The sequence below is a fragment of the Girardinichthys multiradiatus genome, chromosome 15, assembly GCF_021462225.1.
Source record: "Girardinichthys multiradiatus isolate DD_20200921_A chromosome 15, DD_fGirMul_XY1, whole genome shotgun sequence".
Lineage (NCBI taxonomy): Eukaryota > Metazoa > Chordata > Actinopteri > Cyprinodontiformes > Goodeidae > Girardinichthys > Girardinichthys multiradiatus.
Window position 1 is genome coordinate 23,545,465 of NC_061808.1, and position 14,544 is coordinate 23,560,008.

At 42.5% G+C, this 14,544-nt stretch overlaps 1 protein-coding gene across 3 annotated transcripts in view; it reads left to right on the plus strand.

The window, feature by feature from the left end:
• Positions 1 to 5,695: 5,695 nt before the first annotated feature.
• syndig1l (synapse differentiation inducing 1-like) overlaps positions 5,696 to 14,544 on the plus strand; it is a 108,180-nt gene continuing 99,331 nt past the window's right edge. The window contains exon 1 of one of the 3 annotated variants that reach the window (XM_047388680.1): positions 5,696 to 6,057. The gene's annotated coding sequence lies outside the window, so the exon portion shown is untranslated. Of the gene's footprint in view, positions 6,058 to 13,941; positions 14,410 to 14,544 lie in introns of those variants that run through there. The other 2 variants (XM_047388678.1, XM_047388679.1) reach the window with 2 other exon arrangements.

The following is a 14,544-nucleotide window of genomic DNA, read 5'->3' on the forward strand; positions in this document are numbered from 1 at the left end:
GGTTCAACAAACAGAAAGCTTGAAAACATGCAGCAAGTCACTTTTAGTAGTTTTATTTATTTAATATAAATGCAGTATTTAATAAATTGATACAATGAACTGTGACCAAGGCTACAATTTCAGTACTGCATATGTGTCTGCGTGTGTAAATGTAATCTTGGCCAAATACACAAAGTCAGTAAAACATATTTTAGATTATGTGTTGGAAGGCTTTTGAATGGCACAGCTTTGTAATTCTCCAGGTCTTTTTTCTAAAGAGAATGTTTGCATCATCAACATTTAGCTCTAAGCCGTCTTTCCTAAATGCAATTGAATGCAAACAGACCCTTTTTACTTAGTGACGTAGGAGTGAGGACGGTCCTTTCACAGTTTGATCCACAAGTATTATCAGTATGTTAGTATTGGTGACTATGTTGGTGTGTTTCATCACTTGGGTTGGCAGTGATCGACAACAACAAAATTGTCTTACGATCCAGAAGAAGAATTTACAAAAATCTTTATGATGTATAAATAAAATCTACAGAATTTACAGTTTCTTCATTGAAATACACAAACTCTGTTATGTGTGGGCCACATCTCCACACCAGAACTTGTTTTGCTTTGTGATTAAATTTTTATCAGTTATCACTTGTTGTCTCTCTTTAATATGCCCTATAAAGGCATGAAAGCCATGTTATTGGCTGTCTGCTGCTCTAGTGAAGTCCATGTATCCATCTTCTACCTGCTTAATAGGGTTCCTGGAAAGGCCCCAGTCAGGATGCAAACCTCTGACCTTTTTGCTGCAAGGAAACAGTGCAAACAGCTGCCACACCGTGCAGCTCTGCAGTGAAGTCAAGTAAGTAAGTATATCATCAACTGCAACATTTATGAGCAGAGTATGTACAAATGTCAGTAAGAAGCGAAGAGACATGTACATGTGGCAGTTTGAAGTTGCTGCTACATTATGAAAGGAACATTGTTAATTTCTTAAAATGAAAGTTGTTGGTTAGGTGCTGAAAGTATAAGAACTGTAGCATCACATAATTGTGATCTGCTTTTCTCATTTGAAAATGCTTGTTGAAGTATGTTTGTAAGTTAGTACTGCAGGGACCCCAGCCATAGGTTACAACATTAAAGGCCAGTAAGAACCTTTCTGGAACTTTCAAAATAAATCGCATTAACCTACTTCCAGCTCAGCCAGGAACAGGAACAGGAGTAACAGTGGACTTCCCGTGTTTGAATAAAAACCCCGCGTTTCAACAAACAGATCTCTTTCCATGCGGATTCCAGACAGGAACCGGACAAGAGAGGAACCAAACACGCGTATGTCTCCTTGCTAGCAAGCTGACATAACTCTTCAACTTGGATCCAAAAAGTAACTACAATTGCATGCAACGAAGTTAAGTAATGATTTGCTGTTCCAAGTATCCGGCATTCATTCATATAAAGGGTGTAATGAGAAAAGTTTGACTTGGCTTTTCATCTGAGGCCTCCAGAAGCAGCCTTAATCGAAGCGGATTTCCACCACGGTCTGGAAAAGAAGGCCGGGGCCGCATCCCACGCCTTCCTGCATGCACGTCCAGGTAGCGAGAGCTACCCTGCCGCATCCCCATATCTTGGCGCCATCACCGTAAGTGTTAGCAGCAGGCAAAAACAATACATGAGAAACTCCCAGACTCCGACAATTTCCTTAATAATATTTATTTAAATATTATTTTAATAAAGGCAGCTAATTAAACACCGTTGAGAATTGATTATTGAGAAGGGTGGTTTTATTCTGCAAATCATTCTTTAAAATGTTATTTTATTAAAATAATGTTTTATCTGATCTTTGCATTGTGAATGGTTGTTTAAAGGTATACCAATTATTGCCTAAGTTAGTTCCAAGACTAATGTCACTTAATTTCCAGATTCTTCAAGATACTCCTTAGTTCTCAAACATAAATAGCATTGCATGGTTATGTTGCATCACTGTTTTGGTCATAGGTTTTAGGCATCTTTGATTCACTTGTCTATATTGTACATAGCCCATTACTCTTCCTTATTCTTTCATTTTGGTTGGTAGTTTAGTTGGGTGGTTTTAGCATAGTAAAGAGTTTGTTGATTGAAATATGTTTGACTTTGAGTTGACTTATTTTTCTTAACAAATTCTTGTATTTTAAGAAATTGTGTGAATTCATTCTGCGTGTGTACAGAGTTTTGTTCTTCAATAATGCCAGAGCTTGGTTGATCCCTTTCAATTTTGTCCTAATATCACCGCTTTATTGGGCTGGTATTCACAGGACAATCCTTAACAGACCAAAATATTATTTAATTCAATTTAATTCAGTTCAATTCAGTTTATTTATATAGCGCCAATTCAACACACATGTTGTCTCAAGGCACTTCACTTCCTACATATCCCGTCGAGCATTGCGACTGATATGAGAAGACGCCCCGATCTGTCACAGGACGTCCTGTGACAGATTGGGGCGCTATATATGGAGGCACCCATTTTGAACACCCCGCCTTCAGCTGGAGATCGTGACCCGATCCCCAACATCTGAAGCATCACCTGGAGAAGAGTCCCGAGTGGATTTAATTTATTCTCTCTCTCGTTGGCCAACGAACAATTCATAATTGAGGTTTCTGGACTAAGAAGGCCAGAAATTTCACTTTGCCGATCAAAGACGTGAGTTTAACACGTTACTAAAAACACGGAGTTCGAGAGACGTGTTTCATCCTAAGTCGACTTTGATGGTCAGATCATATTTTTCCTTTTCGCCATGGAGGCCAGAGGACGAAGACTGACCGCTTTCCCTGAAGCTAATTGTGGACGCACAGTTAACCTCCTACCTCCCCCCCTTTCCTCGCTCGACCACGCTCAGAAGGAAGCCAACAACAAGTAAAACCCATCCTTTAATCTTTTTATTTCTTTCTTAGAAAGCCTGGGCAGGGTAAGAGGATTTAGTGCGATGAGATTCGCTAGTTAGAATCTAATGTGTTCTGAATGATATGTGCATGTAACTTTGTTATTGAAACTTTGATGTGCTGTGTTGATGCCTGGAAGCAGCTGCGCTCCCAGCTTTGTGCATGTTTTGTCGGGTATTGAACACCTGAGAGGTGCGCTGTGAGACTGGAGTGTTAAAATAACCTCATGGTGAAATTCCCCATTTTCCTTTGTCTTCAACCTCACTGCTTGCTAACTTGCCGCCAAAACGTTTTATAACTCTTTGTGTGCTCAGGAGTTGGGGGAGGTTTTATGACTGAGCATAACTGAGTTACAGTTGGAGCTGCGCCCCCCACCTCCACTCACCACCACACCCATTTTTCATATTCTCATTTTTGCCATAACTGCTGGTTGATTCAATACACACCCACTGCTGTTTGCTTTATTTTTGCTTAGTTAGATATTTTACCCCTGTTATGTAGAACTTTGCATGTTGAGTAGGTGAAGATTATTAAATCGGAAGAACGGATGGTATCTGGCTGTGATTTAATAAATATTCACATAGATGGTAACAGAAGGCGTTTTGTGTTTATTTTGTGCAAAAGTGATTCGTCAGTCAAGATAAGGTTAAAAGTTCCACAAGTTTCAGCAGAAACGGTCGATTAAACAGTGACATCTCCGGTAATAGTTATTAATTATTACTGAGTATTTAAAGGTTGTAATTATCAAAGGCGTTGAGCCACAATTACAACACCAGAAACATCTCTGGTCTCGATTCATAAATGAGGATTTTGGTTAAGAAATTGATTTTGTCAAATTATGATTTTTAATTATAATTATTGATCAAGATTAATCAATCAATAATCATAACTCCCAACACAGTGTTGGCGAAGCACTACTTCCTCCTCCTGAGGCGGCGGACGGTTTACCAGAATCGCTTCGAGGCCAACCAGTAGTCCTTCTCCATAGCCTTTATTGATTGCAATTAATAAACTCTAATCAATAAACTGATACATTTACATCAGTGTACTTTATGAAATGCAGAATTAAATATTTTTTTAAGTAATTTATACACATTTAGAGGGTTCTATTTTTCATGTCAACTTAATATTCATGTTTATATTATAATTAATTCCTTTTTGTTTTTTATTTGAATATACTTTAATTTAATTAATAATATTGACTGTTATCTGTTGCCTTAACCTTATTGAATAAATGTGAGGTATGTTCTTTTTATAGTGTAGGGGAACCAAGGATATTTCCAGCCAAGAAGGGAGTCCCTCAATCAAGTTCTGGTCAGCCCTGGAGTATCCTTACAAAGGGCATACCTGGAAAACCTTTAAAACAAGGAGACTTGGAAGCATCTTGATCAGATGTGAGAATCAGCTCACCTGACACAGAGGAGCAGTGATGCTATGAATCCCCCCTCAAGATGACTGAGCTCTTCACCCTATCTCTGATGGCTAAGCACACCTACCCTAAGGAGGTCTTTTTTAGCTGCTTGTGTCTGAGAGGTCATTCTTTCATTCATGATCTGTATCTCAAGACCATAGATTAGACATACCTTTAATATTGAGAGTTTTGTTTGGATTTAGCACTTTTTTCAGCAGGACAGACTGTAGGAGTACCCGTATTACAGCAAATAAGGCCCCAATCTATATATCAATCTTGTGCTCTTAGATCACTTGTTAGAAGGACACAAATATACCCAAACTCCTCAGCTTGATGAGACTCAACACTGACCTAGAGGAACCATTCCACCATTCCACCTAATAATTGCTAACACAAACAGTTAATCTGTTGATCACATGGCAGCAACTCATTTAGGTATCTAAGGGTGGTACATATGTTCAGCTAAAGTTCAACCCGAGCATCAGATTGTGAACAAAAGAGAAACTCAGGACTGTTCCTGATCATGTACTGCCTTTTATGGGAACCTGTGTTTCAACAGGATAATAAACAATGTCACAAAGCTCAGATCATCTCAAACTGGTTTCTTGTAAATGACAGTGAGTTCACTGCGCTATACTGGCCTCCACAATCACTAGATCTCAAGCTAACCATGCATATTATGTTGTGGAACAAAAGACCTAAATTGTGGATTTCCAGCTGACAAATCAGCAGCAACAGTGTATGGACCGAAATCTCAAAGGGAGGATTTTGACACCTTGAATCTATGCCAAGAAGAATTAAGATTCTTGAAGGCAATAAGGGGTAAAACCCAGTATTATATACAACTTGGAAGTATAACCCAAGTTGTACCCAATAAAGTGAGCAGTGTTTAGCAGATATAGTTATTAATACATTCTGTTTTTAGGGTCTTCACCCATTAGCTTTTGGCTTTTCTTGTCTATTTTTTAAATACAAAAATTAGGTGACTAAAGTCATTGGATGCATAAATTCACAACAAAAAGGTAATGGAATCTTAGGTCTCAGAAAACAGAGCTGTCTGCTCACTACCATCCATTCTCTATACTGGTAGTGGCTTGTATAAAGGTGCCTACTGTCTGCCCTGAAGCTCTTCCACAGAGAGGTGACAGTCCAGTCCAATCACGACTCTGATCACCTGTCACTTTAATGAACTTAGATTTGCCTGGACTTTTCATCCTCATTTCTTGCTGTCTACTTATCCATTGTGATGGGTTGAATTGATTTTAGACAGCCAGTATAACAAAGGTTTAGCAGATCTATAGGTTTTGATAGCCTGCTGATGAGCAATAGGTAATAGTAAATTCAGTCATAGTAAATGCTGGTGGACTGCGTGGACGTGCTCTGTTCCCAAATCGCCTTGCGCGCACTTCCACTCCTCATCTCTCCGTCCGCGTCTCTAAACCTTCACGCACCAACAGTCGTGTCTCCCTCTCTCTCTTTTTTGTTCCGGGGTTGTTTTAAGTTTCAGAAGGGACAGATATTAAACGAGAGGTCTGTTTATTGTGATGAGAGCGCCTCATCATCGTAAAAGGCGTTCTTTTCTTACCGAAGTCGGGAGAGCAGTTTCGCCCGGAGTGATGGGCTATTTCTTTAAATGAGAAAGTCTGAGAAATGTCTCTTTCTGTGGAGGCAAACGCCAGCTCCGCTGCCATAATGCACGGACTAAAACAAGCGAGTCTTTCCATCCTCATGACATCTGGACCAGCCAGGAGCCAAAGGTAGGAATTTTATTCATCCAGCACAGATTTTAATCTCTTTCACAATAAACGCGCGTAGAGGCGCGCTTATATTGATCGTGAAGGTCTTTATTTGTAGAACGCGCGCTGCCTTTACGCACAGTCCGCCTTCTTATGTTCGCTTCGAAGTAATTAATTTCATTAAGGAACCATATCTGTCGCATTGCACTGGGTCCCCTGTGATGGAGGAGGTGGAGGAGGCGGCTAATAAAGAACTCACACAGTTTGCACCTGCGACTGCTCGAGCTATAAAGCCCATTCTCTTGTTTTTAAGCGAGTCAACTTCTCTCCCGTTTTATTAGGACTTTCCTTTAGAATGTTGGGTAGAGATTTGAGTAAAAACACTTGCTTGGACAAACAGTGTTAAGAGTGTTTTTTGTTGCCTGAGCAATGAAATCAAAGGAAAAATGAACAATGAACAGCTTGGGATTTTTGTGTGAGCAACTACCTTATCTCTTTCTAAAAGTATTTCTATTTTATTTCTGTTTTGTACTGTAATTCAATTAAAAACCAAAACTTATATTTTATGGATCCACTGAAGTGTTTATCCTTGTCAGTTCTGATCATTATTGTTTACACCAAACAAAGACAAAATTATGTTTTTCCAATGACTAGAATGGTACAAAATACCAATAAAAATTATTTTCAATATAGGTATGTTATGTTCTTGCCTACACAATTATAGAGAACACTGGTGACTTTATGTCCAGCAGACATTCTTTCAGACCCTGAACAAGGAGGGCAAGCCGCCACAGGTTATTGCTGGAAAAACTGGCTGTTCCCAGACTGCTGTATCCAGGCACATTAATGGAAAGTTAAGTTAAAGGAAAAGGTGTGGAATGCGTCCAGAGCCAGTGGTTCGAAAGCTACAGGTTTAAAGTGACCTAGCAAGTCCCAACTTGAATCTGATAGAGAATTTATGGAGGGAGCTTAGGGTGATGCCAAGGAGGCCTTCCAACCTAAGATGCTTGGAGCTCATCACCACTGGTACGTTGTCAGAATACCAGTGGAACCATGAAAGGTCTCAGTGATGGACCGTTAATAAATATTTTTACCACGCAGCACTGCACAGGTCTTGTTCTTATTATTAATATTAAATGACAGACATTAGTGAGATTAATCTTTTTGGCCCATAATGAGTGTCTGAGTGCCTTCACTGAATTCTATCTCCTGAATCTGAGCTGCATGAGTAAACAAGACAATACAGGTCCTTCTCAAAAAATTAGCATATTGTGATAAAGTTCATTATTTTCCATAATGTCATGATGAAAATTTAACATTCATATATTTTAGATTCATTGCACACTAACTGAAATATTTCAGGTCTTTTATTGTCTTAATACGGATGATTTTGGCATACAGCTCATGAAAACCCAAAATTCCTATCTCACAAAATTAGCATATCATTAAAAGGGTCTCTAAACGAGCTATGAACCTAATCATCTGAATCAACGAGTTAACTCTAAACACCTGCAAAAGATTCCTGAGGCCTTTAAAACTCCCAGCCTGGTTCATCACTCAAATCCCCAATCATGGGTAAGACTGCCGACCTGACTGCTGTCCAGAAGGCCACTATTGACACCCTCAAGCAAGAGGGTAAGACACAGAAAGAAATTTCTGAACGAATAGGCTGTTCCCAGAGTGCTGTATCAAGGCACCTCAGTGGGAAGTCTGTGGGGAGGAAAAAGTGTGGTAGAAAACGCTGCACAACGAGAAGAGGTGACCGGACCCTGAGGAAGATTGTGGAGAAGGGCCGATTCCAGACCTTGGGGGACCTGCGGAAGCAGTGGACTGAGTCTGGAGTAGAGACATCCAGAGGCACCGTGCACAGGCGTGTGCAGGAAATGGGCTACAGGTGCCGCATTCCCCAGACCTGGGCTACAGAGAAGCAGCACTGGACTGTTGCCCAGTGGTCCAAAGTACTTTTTTCGGATGAAAGCAAATTCTGCATGTCATTCGGAAATCAAGGTGCCAGAGTCTGGAGGAAGACTGGGGAGAAGGAAATGCCAAAATGCCAGAAGTCCAGTGTCAAGTACCCACAGTTAGTGATGGTCTGGGGTGCTGTGTCAGCTGCTGGTGTTGGTCCACTGTGTTTTATCAAGGGCAGGGTCAATGCAGCTAGCTATCAGGAGATTTTGGAGCATCTCATGCTTCCATCTGCTGAAAAGCTTTATGGAGATGAAGATTTCATTTTTCAGCACGACCTGGTACCTGCTCACAGTGCCAAAACCACTGGTAAATGGTTTACTGACCATGGTATCACTGTGCTCAATTGGCCTGCCAACTCTCCTGACCTGTACCCCATAGAGAATCTGTGGGATATTGTGAAGAGAACGTTGAGAGACTCAAGACCCAACACTCTGGATGAGCTAAAGGCCGCTATCGAAGCATCCTGGGCCTCCATAAGACCTCAGCAGTGCCACAGGCTGATTGACTCCATGCCACGCCGCATTGAAGCAGTCATTTCTGCAAAAGGATTCCCGACCAAGTATTGAGTGCATAACTGTACATGATTATTTGAAGGTTGACGTTTTTTGTATTAAAAACACTTTTCTTTTATTGGTCGGATGAAATATGCTAATTTTGTGAGATAGGAATTTTGGGTTTTCATGAGCTGTATGCCAAAATCATCCGTATTAAGACAATAAAAGACCTGAAATATTTCAGTTAGTGTGCAATGAATCTAAAATATATGAATGTTAAATTTTCATCATTACATTATAGAAAATAATGAACTTTATCACAATATGCTAATTTTTTGAGAAGGACCTGTAAGTGCTTAATCTATATCCATCTGTCCATACAATGCTCAAATAAGCCACTCTAAATGCTGGTGTCTTGTCATCTGCTCCTGAAGTCTGCGATCAATAGACAAGGAGGACAATTCAGTCACATTGTGCCTCACAGACAAACCACTATGGCGAAAGTGTGCATAGTTGCTGCTAACAACACCCTCCCACTGAATTATTCAAACCCATGTGAGATAGACAATTTACACATCAAGGAGCACCTTACAACAACTCACAGGTGTGTGAAAAACATAAAGTAAAGTCGTAAGAGTGTATCTGGACACAAGGACTTTCTGTGAAAGGTACGAAGAGTTCAATGTTTTTCAGCTCCACAGATAGTCATGACCTCAGCTGGGCCTGTTCATACAGAAATAGACATTGGATGAATTTGAAGTGGACTATTATATTTTACATAGTCTTCTTTGGTGCTAATAGTTCATAAAAGGATCGATCAACATGAATTAAGCCCATCACTCACATAATCATTTTCCCTCATCTGTGGGTTTTCCTGTGCTGAGGGTTCACTGATAAATGTGCTCTGTGATGTTTTAACATTTCAAGCTTGTACATTATCCCAATTTGTGGTCATCAATAACTGTGTGGCGTCACCCTTCTCATGCACATTAAATGGCATTCACTGCTTTTAAAATGAAATTACACAGAGATAGAACTGTTGTGGTGTGCAGCAAGCAGATCTCCACGTGGCAGCGAAACTGTGGATGAAATGTACTGGTAAACACTTTAGACAGATAAGGCGCATTGGTATTCTGCAGCCTCTCGCTGATGCTCGCCTCAAGGCCTTGCTGATAACACCCGTCTTTTGCTTCTCTGGGGTCAGAGGTTGGAGCTTGATTGGCAGCAGACTGAGAAAAGGAAAGAGACTGTGCTGACTGGAGTCTAATTGTGTTGTGGCGCTCAGATGTTGGCGGTGCTGTGTTCTTAATCTTAGCCTTTTCACACCTAGATACTTACAGGCTGTTTGCTAAGCTTTGGACCCCATCGCCTGTCACCTCAGGGAGCCTCTTACGCAGCTACACTGCAGCACACAGGCCTGCGCTCCGGCCATCTTAGTCATGCTGAATTGTTTTCCTTGCAACAACGGCTGCTCTGCCTCATTCGCTTTCAGCCTCACCTCCCAACTCTTTATTCCTTGCCGCCTCTGCTGTCTGCCAATGTGCCCAAATGCACTCAACCAGAGAATCACATATAATTGTGATCTCCCTCTCTATCCCTTCTTTTCCCTGTGTCTTTTTGTTACTCTTTCTTTACCAAAAAACACATCCATCCACACATACACATGTATATTAACTCAAAGCCACATGTGCACAATATCTCCAAATAAAACATGCATGCATACATACATTTGAATTCTTTTCCTCTATGATTTTTATGCTCTATGATTCTTTGGTGTCCTACATTTCTCAGCCTGCCCTAAAAGGGTTTATTCATTTTTTTAAATTCCGATTTTAAGGAAAATAAAATGCATCCCTCAGAACCACCAACACAGCAGCAACAAATTTGGTGGCATGACAACACCATAAATATTTCTTCGTGCATCCTAAAGTAATGACATTAAAGTAGTCCATTGTCTTCTTGAAGCTTTTATTTGGATTATTTGTCTAACAAATATTAAAGCAGCGAAGTGTAAAGTAGAACAGCTTTTCCTGTTACTTACATTTCAACCAATCTTCTTCTCAAACCTGCCAGAGTGACTTAGTTTATTTGGTTTTTAGTTGTTCGTCTTGTGTTAAAGTTAAAGACGAACAACTAAATAGGGATTGTTTTTTCATGTCCACTAGGCATTGACTGTTATTGTATTCTTATAGTATGATCAACCCTGATTACAAACATTAGGTTTTATGGGATAAAACAGAGAGATTAAATTGAATGCTTATAGCAATATATAGTTCATTTAATTTAAACAGAAAAACAAAACTATTAACATTGCTGCTAAAACAATAAAACACGATCATTATTGCAGTAATAATAATGTTATATAACATCTAATACATATTTTGATTTATATACATAGAATTAGTCAAAGATTTAGATTAACAACTCGCTAGAAACAGTAGTTTTAAAAGAACGGTGCCTATTGTGCACATTTGCCATTCTACCCTTAAAAGATTAACAATTGGTGTCTGGTTATTGGCTGGGTAATTAGTTGGACTGTATGCTCAAGTAGCCAACCTGCAGTTGGCTGCTTACTGGACTTGCTGGTTATAGCTTGCCAACTGTAGTTTTTAAACAGCAAAAAACTATATATAATAATAAAAATATGGGTGGAGCTCCTTTGATTTCCACACCATGAATGTGTTTTTCAAGACCAGACATATTTCCAAAACACAAATTTGTCTTTCTTGTTTGCAAGAAAGAAAGATGGCAGAGCAGTAGGTCTTTTTTGATGCCAAGAACATCATCTCTCTGTGTGATTCGATTGAATTGACTTTGTAAAGTGTGTTGAGACAACATATGTTGTGAATTGGAGCTATATAAATAAACTGAATTGAAGGCAAACCTACTGTAGCTTTCTTTCACCCAGCTGGCTGGCAGTGACAGCAAGAGTTGGGGGTGAGACAGCTCTACGTATCTCCTTGCTTTAAACAGCTGGAGATAATGCTGATCACTTTCAGAACTTTAGATGGTAGGAACAGCCCAACAAAAACATGTTTATGGTCTTAAAACTTTTTTAAGCCTTGGTAACCACAACTGAAGCTTTAAATACACCTTATTCATATTTGTCCTGGAATTGCTTATGAAAATTTCTGTCATATGTTGAGGTTTTTGTTGTGGACCAAAGTGTAGATGCAGGCAAGGAGTCGGCATGGCGAGGCAGAACGATGATTTATTTAAATCAAAACAAAGGCTAAACTCACAGGTAGGCAGGCAGGATGAAAACAGAGAGTCTAGGAGTCCAGGTCTAACAGAATGAAGGGAACTTGGCACAGGGAAGGTGACGCAACAAACCAGCCTCGAACACAAGAACCAAACTAACTCATATACAGAACGAGAACAAAGGTGGGTAATCAAGAAACAAGGAACAGGTGTGGCAAGGAGGCAGAAGGGACAGGTGGAAACAATAAACGATAAAGAGAAACATAGACCTAAGCAGAACAATAGACTAAGATAAAATAACCAAAACTTAAGACATCTAGAATAACCAAAAGGTAAAGGAAACAGAGGAACTGGAAGGAACAGAAGAATAACAAGAACCTAAGTCCTAAGCAAAAGGAGACCATAAAGAAACCCTGACTACAAAAGTAAACACTGATAGAACAAACTGAGAATGAAGCGGAGGAAATGAGGACTAGAATAAAAGTAAACAGTAACTAAAGCTAACCTATAAAAGGAGGGACTGGAGAATAAAGATAAATAGAGGAAACAGAGCTAAGGGAGACAATGAATGTAAAGGGGACAAAAACTGAGTAATTAACAACTACAAGAGGAAAACTAAAGATGAGAGGAGAACACACTGGGAGGAAAACGGAAACCAGAACGGTCAGAACACAGAAAGCAATAAACATGAATACAAACCCTCAAACAAGAAACATCTAGCAAAACAAAACACAAAACCACAAAAAAAGTCCAAAATGTCACATCCTGACAGTACCTCCCACTCAAGGTCGGATTCCAGACGACCAAAAGGCGCAACACAGAGTCCAAAACAAAACAAACCAACCAGGGTGGGCGGAGGGGGCCTCGGAAGGAGGGCCAGAGTCCAAAAACAAAACAAGTCCAAACAGTGCGAAGTACCAGGGTCCAAAACAAAACAACCCACCCAGGGCGGACAGAGGGGGCCAGGAAGGAGGGCCAAAGTCCAAAACAAAATAACCCACTAGGGCGAGACACGAGTTCTTAGGTCTCTGAAGCCAGCGGCGGAGACACAGGCGACCAGGAGGCCGGCGACGAGGCCAGAGGAACCCACGAAGCAAGGTCCTTTGTGGTCTGCGATGTGGCCAGAACCATGGCGGAGACTTGGACCCAGGTGGGGCCCGCAGAGGCTTGGACCCAGGCGGGAGATCTGGGGGTCGGCCAAGCAGGGTGGATGACCTTCCAGGAACTGTGTCTGGGTGTGTCGTGTCAGGCTCTGGTGTGTCTGGGTGTGTTGTGTCAGGCTCTGATGTGTCTGGCCCTGAGACAGGCTCTGGTGTGTCTGGCCCTGAGACAGGCTGTGCGTCAGACCTGGAGACAGGCTGTGAGGCAGGCTGTGTGTCTGCCTGTGTGTCAGACCTGGAGACAGGCTGTGTGTCTGGCTGTGTGTCATGGTTGAATTCTGTGAGCAACCCCCAGAGAAAACTGAGAAGGTGCTCAGGACCTGGAAGTGGAGGGAGCCCACCAACAGGCTCCTCCAGAATCAGGCGAGGAAGTGGAGACATCCTGCCCACGGGCTCCTCCGGGATCAGGCGAGGAAGTGGAGGCCGCCTGCCCACGGGCTCCTCCGGGATCAGGCGAGGAAGTGGAGGCCGCCTGCCCACGGGCTCCTCCGGGATCAGGCGAGGAAGTGGAGGCAGCCCGCCCACGGGCTCCTCCGGGATCAGGCGAGGAAGTGGAGGCAGCCCGGCCACGGGCTCCTCCGGGATCAGGCGAGGACGTGGAGGCAGCCCGGCCACGGGCTCCTCCAGGATCAGGCAAGGAAGTGGAGACAGCCCGGCCACGGGCTCCTCCGGGATCAGGCGAGGTTCTGAAGACCCTGAAGGACCAGCCTCTTTAATAATTCTCTCACTCAGACTCCAGGATCTTCACTGTTATTGAACTTGGGGAGTAGCGTCCCCAATCAGTCTTCCAGTCTATTAGCTGGCCCAGGACCTCCAGTGTGTGTTCAGGCGAATCACCATAAACTAGCAGGTTGATGGCTAAGTCTGTGAGGACCTTGCCTCTTCTGAGCACTTGACTCATGAACTCCAAGGCATAAGGCGAAAAACAAACTGGAGTAAAACTTTGCTCAGCTTCTTTGGTGGGCGTGTGAAGCACAGCTGGAGCTGCTGCAGATGTGAGCTGAGACAAAGCTGCAGAGGGCGTGACGAACTCTGCCGGAGCCGCTGCAGACATGAGCTGAAGTGAATCTGCTGCTGTGACCGGGGCATGGAGCCGACCCTCCGTAGAAACAGGAGCGGGGGTGTCGAGCAGGGACCCCGGGGAAACAGGCGAAAGGCGAGAGGCGGTAGTCCAACCCTCCGGGAGAGATGAGGAGGCGTTGGCACAGCCCTCAGACGCCGGGACAGAGGTGCCTCGGCGACGTCATCGTCTCCGATGAGACGGAGCAGGAACAGAGCAGGGAGAGTGCAGCGGAGGCGGAGAGCTGTCTCGCTCCAGGCAGAGGAAGCGTGCAGCGCCAAACTCAGGCTCCGAACTGTGATCCTGGGACAAAACGGTTTCAGGAGGAGATGGCCGTTTGTGGAGTGACGGAGAAGGCCAGTAACACAGCGGGCCGGTGCCGGGAAGGGGCCTAGCCAACTTTGTACCCCAATACGGAGACCGCTGCTCTTTCCTCTCCGTGACCTGACGTGTGCGCTTCTCAGCGGAACGCCGAAAATACTCCAACAAGGTGATGTACTCCTCACCCGTTGCTTGGTCCTTTTGGAGGCTGGTTTGTTCTGTCATATGTTGGGGTTTTTGTTGTGGATTAAAAAGGCAATCTTTTGAAGAACATTGCTTATTAGAGTACATGTAGATTTTGTTT